Here is a 9,721-nt window from a genome sequence, read left to right on the forward strand (position 1 = left end):
TAACATTCTCCCTCAACTAGCTCTTCAAGGTACAATAAGCTTCAGAGGTCTTGGCTTAGGGGAGTTTTTAGTACTAAGAGGTTGGCTAGCCTTGCTGTCTCAACAAGAAGGATTAAGAGAAATAGAACAAGGTTTGGAGACATAGTCCTATCAGCTATTAACAAATAAACCCATCACTGTATTTTTAGCTTCTGCAAATTTCCTGCGCTAGCTGCTAGCACTAGGCACTGAATCCAGTTGCTTTAGTTTATAGAGGATTTACCTACCATCTGTAAGTATACAAAGCTATTGTTTTAATCTGCTGTTCTTTTTGATCTACTATGAGATTATCTGATAACTGGAAGGGCATCTAACAAACAGCTGACCAACAACTTTGTTAGAAGATATATAGACAAAGAACTTTATAATGATAATGATCATAACAATAACTGCTCTCATTTCTCTGGATTGCTGAAAAATGCAAATTCAGACCTTTAATAATTGCAGCTCAGGCTTTCATTTCTGACAGTAAAGTGAGAGAGAGAGAAAAAAATCTTTCTGTCCTAAGAAGCTGTAAAAAAGGCTATCAGCTTCTTTAATATATATATATATATATAATTTAATAAATCAAGTATAAGACAGGAAAAATAGTTATGGAGAACCTTTTCATTTTGCTTTAAAAAGTCTTTTTTTTTCATTTATGTTGATCATTTTAATGATTCTATTCTCATGATTCAGAATTTCTATGCTGTGTTAATTTAATTCAGCTTTACTCTGAATTGAATATAATACTGGCTAGCTGGTTAGCTACAATGATAAAATACGTGTACTGCTTAAACAGAAAGTGTTTGAAATATATAAAAATCTGAAATACACTTCAATGTATGTCCAATAGATTTTAGTGATGTAATTTTTTTTCTAATTTGTTATGTAGCCATGTATTTTTAGAGCCTGCTGTGTAAGAATATTTTTTAAAACTAGATGTGATGAGATTATAATACCACTCCAACCTTTGGAATAACACTAATATATGAAACAGTACAAGAAAATAATCTGATGTATGCCTTGAGCTACATAATGATTACACAAACATCCTTCATGGCAAATTAGATTTCCTTGACTGGTGGTGTGGTTACAGTGATATAATTCATGTTTGATAACTCTGAAGAAATAATGAAGAGATTGTAACCAGAAATGTGTCAATTTGAATACATTTATTATGAATTGCTTTGGTTTTAAAAGCTCCCAACATGTTATAATAGAAGCCTACGTTCTTGCTTGAGAGCCAGACAAACTATCTGTAGAAAATGGTTTTAAACATCTTAACAAATCACTTAATTGTAGATTTTCCTTTCAAATAAACAAAAAGAGAAATGTTCTGAAGAGACTGTGCTAATAAAAGAGATGGGAATACACCTTTTAAAGCTGCTTTGAAAGTAGAATGTTTGGGAGCCTCATATTTAGATGATGGCTTCTTACTCGACATGGAAAATCAAAATATTGTGAAAACTGTACATCCATTTTTTCCTCAATCTAAGCTGCAATGAAGCAAATCAGCCCATGCAAAAAATAAATAAATAAATAAATAAATCAATTCACCAACTGCTGAACTGCAATTACATTTGTGCTGAATGCAGTATGCAATGTACTGCTTCCAGCTACAGTGCAAAATTTCTCCCACTAAAACCATGCAGGTTTGCAGAATGTAAATTGGAATTCAGTAAGGCACCATCTAATGTGCACAAAGTATGCTTTAACAGTTATGGAATTTCATGTGTCACCTTCAGTGACACAGCCTGGCTTTAGTCTGATTTCTTGGTCAGAGGCTTAGTATTGGCTCTGACATGGCTTGACAACAGGCTAAAATTGACTTAAGGCCTTGATCAGAGCTGCCACAGTCATGGGACTCAAACATCCACAAACGCACTTTGTTGGTTCAAATTCATTAAGAGTTTTGGTGGGTTGAATTTTTACCAGTAGGCTTTATGCCAGATCACATACTGTCTGTCCTCCCACAGGTTGCATAAAGTCAACATAGAAACATGAAGCCACTACAGATTCTTTATCATGCACTGTGGCTAATTTGACAGAAATGTGACTGTGTGCTTGTTCCTTATGAAAAATGGGTAGGTAATCTTGAGTGATCCAGTAGCACAGAAATCCAGCAGTAATACAGAATACCAACTTCTGTGTCTAACATGGCTTTATAAAAACCCTGACTTATGAAAAGGGAACACATCAGTTCAAAAGTTCTTCTTGGATGATACGATGAAAGTTCAAGAGGCTTAGAAGTCTGAAAACTACATTTCTATTGTTTTACAAAGTAAGTCCAAAGAACATCATAAACAAACAAACAAAAAAACATGGTTTATCATCTTCGAATTCTCAAACAATGGACTGAGCTAAGTTCATGAAACTGATTGAGTACACTGAAGGTTGAATTTAAAAATGTTGAGCGGCTCTAATAATTTTCCTAATTTCAGATGTGATCTCAGTTTGTACACCTGTTGCCCAAATGCTTCAGATACATCAGATGTTAATTTTCCTTGAAGTCGGGTGCAAATTATTTATGAACATGGTCAGTAGCCAGTTTTCTCATTTCCCTTCCCCCTCCAAGGGAAAATTCAGTACGATTCTTCGACTTACTAGAATTTAGAGGACCACTGAGTGAAACACTATTCTCTGGGATTATTTTGTACATTATTATTCATGTCTTGTGTAATGTCTCCTTCATAAATACACAAAAGTGGACTAATAGGATGCCTATACTCAGTGTTTTGAAACTGTGCTTTTTGTAATGGTAAAATTAGGACTATTAGGAAAAAGTTGTTTTTAAAATGAAAGAAGAGTGGCTACTAAACAGCTACAGAGCACAGCTTCAATAAACTTGAAAGCAAAGGGAAAATGTACTTTTTTTCCCACAGCTCAATGGAGGATCACCTTTTAGACCAGATTTAAAGCTTATTGTCAGGAGTACTGAAGTATTAATATATTTTACCTTTTTATTTTTAGAAACAAGAAACCTTCATTACAGTTACACAGAAGGGCGGCCTGATTGCTAGAGAACTAATTTTGGACTCAGAGTTTGCATTCCTTGCTCAGCCACAAATTTCATTAAATCATGAGAAAGTCACAGAGCAAATTAATTGCATTGTCTAATTTTTAACAGCTATCTGAGATGCTTAAGTCAGAAGACAGTTCAACCTAAGTGTCCAGTGTAGTCACAGGAAACCAAAAGGTCTTCTGGGATGGCTGTCAGCACTAAAAGCCTTAGGTGCTTTCAGTTGATCTCTGGAGTCCTCTCTCTCTCCATGGAAGTTCTATGCCTCTGTGTTAAATGGCCAAGCTGCCCTGCTATAGTGTCTAAAGTCAGATGCTCTAAACACCCACTTAGGGTTAATTTTTAAAGACGTTCAGGCACATAAAGATGCAAACACTTACTCATCCGTATGAAGGGAATAAATACATTAAAATGTTGGGTGTACTGATGTTGTGATAATTAGGTTCATAATAAGTGCTGAGATTGTCATTGTTAGATAGGGTTCCTGAATTACAGACATTTGCATTAATAACCTATTAATATAATAAGTTCCAAGTAGTCAGCACAATGCTTTTAAAACATGAACAGTAGGTTGATTTTTTCAAAGGTTTATTGAATACTGCATTCCTTGAATATAGATTTCTTGGAAAAAACTCTTGAGATAGGGCAAATACTCTCTGTGTAAATCCTGTGGGATTAATTTATTCCAAAGAGTACTAAATGCCCTACCAGGTGATGCATTAAAATAGTGTCATGTACGTTATCCTACAGATGCAGTACCATCGGAATTCCAGCTGGCCAGATAAGCATTTGTTTGTTTTACTTTCTGTCATTTGGGAGCAATGTAATTACTCTATCATTAAGATTCAGCAAAGCTTTCCATTTCAGAGCCCATTTTCAAGTCATTTTAAACTGCACAAGCACAGGTAGGTTGATTTAGAAATTGCTTTGCTGCACCAGGGCTGGTGCAAATTTGAGGGTGCAAATCTAGGCTAAGTTATTCCACTGATTTTGGAAGAGATAAATTCCTCCCCACATCACAAGATACATAAACAATCACATTTAATTTTCTTACTATTCCCTGAATGAGGGAAAATCCTCCTTAGATCTAATGAAAGCTACCAAAATCCAATTTTACAATGCTGCATGTCTGAAGTTACTAGACTTTCATTTAGTTTAATAAAGTCATGCATGGTCTATTGTGAGCTGCATGTTACAGAAGCAGAGAAGAAACAATGTGAGTAAAATTCAGGCACTTAAATACAAATATCTGGTGCAATATTTAATGTCCAAGAATTTCTAAAACACACACACTGGGCTGTCATATATGACAGAGGATGAACAGGAAACCCATGTCTTCCTAGGGCAAGGTAGAATAGGTATCTAAATTGGTACTAGATCCCTGCATTTAGGTAAATGAATCACCGTACATATGTATTTTTTTCAAAATACAGAATTCATTTTGTCTTTAAATTTCTTATATCAAGCTTGTTATTCTGATAACAAAAGTGAAATGCTATCTTACTTGAGTCTGACCAGATAGGTTGTTCCTTTTTGCCCCAAATAACTCCACATCTCCCCTCCTCTTTCTGCATATCAGGAGATATGCTTTGTCTGGTACTAATGCTTCAGTGTCCTTGGCAGTGGGTCAGAAATGGCTGTGATTTAGGAGTAGTGTAGCTGTTTGTAAAAAGTCTCCTTTTAGCTCTATGTTCCTTTTTTTTTTTTTTTTTTTTTTTTTAAATGCTTGCATTTTATTTCCCCTTCTACAAAATGACTGCTGTTAAAGGACCTTGAATCTGATTTCCAACAACTGACATTACAGACACTGAATTCCTACATTCTGGATAAACACAATGAGTACAAGATCGCAGAGTTGCCTGCACCCTTCGCTTCACAGTAATTATATGTTTGTGTAAAATATTCTGAAGGTATATAAGGTCAGAAATTATGTTTTCTGTTCTAGAAAAAGGGATGTAAAAAGTATCAGCAATACTCTGCTGTTGTGAAATATCACTTTTTAAATTTTACTAAATATTCTGTTATGTGATGTTTAAAGTGGTCCACTCTTCACAGTAGTTATTCCAGAGGTGCTAACGAAACATTAATTATCAAATGTTTACAAGAGATAATTAAGAACAGAGAAATGTATTCAAAGAAAAATGTGTCTTCCATTACAAAGCTATCAACACAAACATTTGGCATGGCTACATTGGTTTCCTGAGACTTGACTATTCACTTCCAGAAATAACTGTAGCAGTATATTATGCGGTTCATCCATCCACAACTACCCAGACTACATCTAGTCTAGCAGAGTTAGACCCTTTAGATGAAAACCTAGCCAATGTAATCTATACATATGTAATGTTCAGCCTGTGCTATTACAGTTTTTTCTATTTAGAAAGGAACTTTATGCCCTAAAGAATTTCAAGGTTGGCCAGTGCAGATCACATCACGTAATACACATTTTATTGTAGATGCTGCTGAATGATCGATACCACACAACCTCAGGCTGAGGGAGCAGAAGCCAGTATGTCATGTTGTCTGACCTGCATCTCACAGGCCCTGAATGACACCCAGTCAACCCTATACTGAACCTAATTATTTGGTTTTAGCTACAAAGACCTCTTTCAGAAATCATAAGCTCTTGTTTTGATTTGATTGACTTGAAGTGTATCACTCTCAAAACCCTGCACTGAATTTAATTCTGTTCTTGTGTTACAGTTCAAGGGAAAATTCCAGAAGGGAGATGTTCTGGTCTGAGGACAAAGCTGTCACAGGGAATCACAGAACTTGCTATTGAAAAAGCAAACACTCCTGTCAAAGATAGCAATAAAATCCATGCAAAATCCTGTACGCAACTTCCTTATGAAAGTACACTTAAGTGTTCCTGCTTTTCAGAGGGGAAGAAATCCCAAGTCCAAAGCAAACAACAAAACAGAGCACAAATCTGCTTCTCAACAGTAAGTGCAGAGGAAGAAAATTAAGTTGGGGGAAGCACCACAGCATTACTCTGCTGTGGTTTGTGTAAGTACACACAGAGGGAGTTTCAGATTAGGGTGAAGAGCAGCTTCTGGAAACTACTGAGACTGGTGGTACTGATTGGAACCTTTTCCCTTGGAACATTTTCCCTATCTGCAGTCGAAGATACACATTTCAACAATAATGCTAAAATTCACATTCAATGCATGCTGTAATAATAGGCAAAACTCCTACAAAATGTTCAACCACAGATAACTTTCAAAGAGTTATACACTACTGTCAAGAAGTTAGATACTGATAACTCTGAGTGTTCATAGGATAAATATGGCTCTCTTGAAGTACTGCCCAAACAGATGGGCCAGTTTTCAAAGTTAAAAATGAGCTTTCAAAATGTTCAGGAATGAGGAATGATGCACAGTTCATAGTGTCAGGACCACAAAGAAGAAAAGTTAGTTTGTGTTCAGCATATTTTATATGCATCGATATAACAGACACATAAATTACAAATTCAGATTTACATCTTGGGGAATGCCATTTTTTACTGTAGAAAGTATTATTATTTTTAAGATGACCCTCTATATTACATTTGATGCAATTCACATTAGGGCACTTGTAGAGGAAATTTATATTGGGAAACAAGACTTGGGCCTGGTTATAGCCTTGCACTGGAAGAACTAGCTACTTCTGTGGCTTCAGCCTAGCAGTTCAGTAGAGATAATCCTTTTCTCTGCTACTGTTAACTATGACAGAAGACAGTGTAAAAGTATGGTATTATTTCTCTTAGTGTAACCATCTTTAAGAAATTATAGTGAAACTTTCTAGGATCAGGCCACAAAAATTCAAAATACCTTGATTATAACAAGGGGGAATGTGTGGAAGGGTGAAATAAAAAATCCATGTTTTTTAGAGATAATCACGGATAATTTGGGTTTTTTAAAGTTTCACTTTGTCAGTGATAACTGTAAAAGTTTATTCTAATTAAAGGCATAATTTTATCACATTAATCAAGTGCTGTAGTTCTAAATAGCACACAGGCTTTTGAGAACTGGAGAGCCTGATTTTCTGAAAGCCGGGTGCATACTGAATAGCTTGAATCTGTTGTGCTTTTTTTTTTTTTTTGATACGTAGTTTTAACGTTACTTGATAAACACCTGGATATGACTAGGGCTAACAAAAAATTAAAATTTTTTAAAGAGAAAACAAATCTATTGAGTTGAAGATTGAAGAATGCCCAGAAATTTAGTTTTAGGGAAAGTTGTCTTAGAATGAGGGCTACTGTGCTGCAGAAGCAGAGTATGAAAAAGTAGGCAGCTTAGGTGCATTTATGATAAAAATGCAGCCAAGTCACACAGTTCAACTATATTGTAAACAAGTATTTTGGTGTTGGGGTATAGCAAAAATCTGTGAGCCTTTTAATACCAGCATTATTAATTGTCATCAAAGGTGACTGGGTTTGAACTTGTTCAAAGAAAAAGTTAAAAAAGGTTACTCTTAAACAGAGTCTAGGTCAAATGCTCTCAGAAAACTCATACAGTTCAAGCACTGTTTCTTATTCTTACAATTGTTTGAAAGGAGAGAAACAGTAAGTCAGAAGAAACTTTCACATTCTCACCTATGTAGTGTTTCCTGTTCTATGCTGGAGCAGTCACTTAGATCTTTCTGTACCTCAGTGTTTTGATGACTGTATTTTCTTGTGGAGCACTATTCTCACAGAAAGCACTGGAAGCAGCAAGCATCAGGACAGACTATGAGAAGTAGAAAAATTAAAAATTTTAAAGTCATTTTTTTTCCTTAAATTACTACATTCAAGTGAAATTACAATAGCATTACCATCTTTGTTGATCTTTTCTTTTCTGCTGTCATGACTCATTAGAATTATAGCAAAGCTATTTGGAAATGCAGAAGTATTTAATTTATTTGTTAATATTCTAGTTGTGATTTTTTTTATTTGCCTGCCATTTTAAACCAATTACATGACTAAGCCAAAGACGCAAAAAACTACCATGTCAGGTTGCAGCTATGAAACAAGTTGCACAGACTGGGTAAAAAGTCAAAACATATTTTCTTTTTGTTTTCTTTTCTTTGGTTAAACTTTTAAAATGTTGATTAGTATCAGCATGGAATTGCTACCTGAAGGTTTTTATCTCTTCCTGAGCCCAGTTTTCCACCTAGATAGAACACACACGCCAGTTGTCCTTTCTTGTATTCTTTTGAAGAAAGTGAAGTTTAACATGCCATGTATATATACACCGGTGAATCAGTTTGACAAAATTAGTCTGGTCTGTGCAAATGTATAAAAAGATAGCTGTTCGCAAGCAAACAAATCAAATCAATCATCTGACAGCGTAAAATTCCAGATATGTTTGCCAGTCCCTGTATATAAGAATTCTTAATCAACTCGCACTCACACTTCGACTGTCAGCATAACAGAGAATGAACTGTTTAGAAGACAAGGAATCCTTAGTTTCATTGAAAACAAATGTCCTGCAAAATCATCTACAACTCAGCTAAAATGAAAACTGTGAGCATTGCTTCTATTTTGGAAAAAAAATCTTTCTCTGAGTGAAAATTTTGGCATGTGTGTGAGGATTTCTTCAGTGGGCTCAGGAAAACAGAAAAGCACGTTTGTCCCCGGACATTCTGTATTCTCAGTTACTGCTTCTGAGGAAGCCGAATAAAATCAGGTTTCTACATACAGCTATTTCTGCCAGGCATCGGGCTAGGCTCAGGTTATTCACCTCTCTACCAGATCCAATGACTTCCGCACTTTTACCCCTTCTGCTCGGTGATGTGCAACTGCTCTTCAGACAGTCAGGGGGGATTTTTATTTGGTAATGGGACGACACTGGTACTAACAGCCGTGGAACTGGCACACAGGGCTGCGTGTAGACACACACCAGGGTAGGAGCCGTGTTCCTCAGCAGCACAGGCCGCAGCCGAGCAGGCCGAGGCCCAACCTGCCCACGCTGCGCTCGCAGGAGCCGCGGCTCAACGCGCGTCCTTGGCCCAGCTGGGCACCCAGCCTTCCCACAAGCTGCTTGCTTGGCACAAAGGTAACGCCTTTACTTCCCAGATCTGCTCATCCCTTATTTCTGCAAGGCACAGTCACCAACTCCCGACCTCGCAGAGGCACCGGGCGGCTCAGTTACTGATTTCTGTGGCGCTGAGAAGAATGCCCGGGCCCGTCGGGCGGCGGACACTGCGTGGGCAACGGGGCAGGGAAGCCTCGGGCCGAGCCCCACAGCGCTCTGGGAGCCGTTACAGCCGTTGGGCGCCGTTACGGCCGTTGGGAGCTGCCCGCCGGGGCGGCCTCCTCAGGAGCGGGGGCTCCCCATCCCCGCAGCCTCCCCGACCGCCTACCAGGCCCGTCCCGCCGCCCCGAGCCGGGGCAGGTGCGCTCCCGGCCGCGGCAGGGTCGAGGCGAGGCAGGCGGGACGGCACGGGTCGGTCCCCCGCCCCGCTCCCCGCCGCCCGCCCCCGCCGCCCGCAGGCGTGTGCCGGGGAAGGCGCTCGGTGCCGCTCGCCACCCGGGCGGCGCTTCCCCCCCCCTCCCCGCCGCGTCCCCCCTCCTCCGCAGCCGAGAGCAGCCTCCGCCCGGCAGCGCCGGGGCCGCTCGCCGACGTACCTGCCGCGCTGCCGGGACGGCGCCGCCCGCGATGGCCGCCCCGTTGCCCGCCGTGCCGCCCGGCCCCCGCGGCGAGGCGCGCTCCCCCGGCCGGC

Source organism: Oxyura jamaicensis, chromosome 7 (assembly GCF_011077185.1).
Source record: "Oxyura jamaicensis isolate SHBP4307 breed ruddy duck chromosome 7, BPBGC_Ojam_1.0, whole genome shotgun sequence".
Lineage (NCBI taxonomy): Eukaryota > Metazoa > Chordata > Aves > Anseriformes > Anatidae > Oxyura > Oxyura jamaicensis.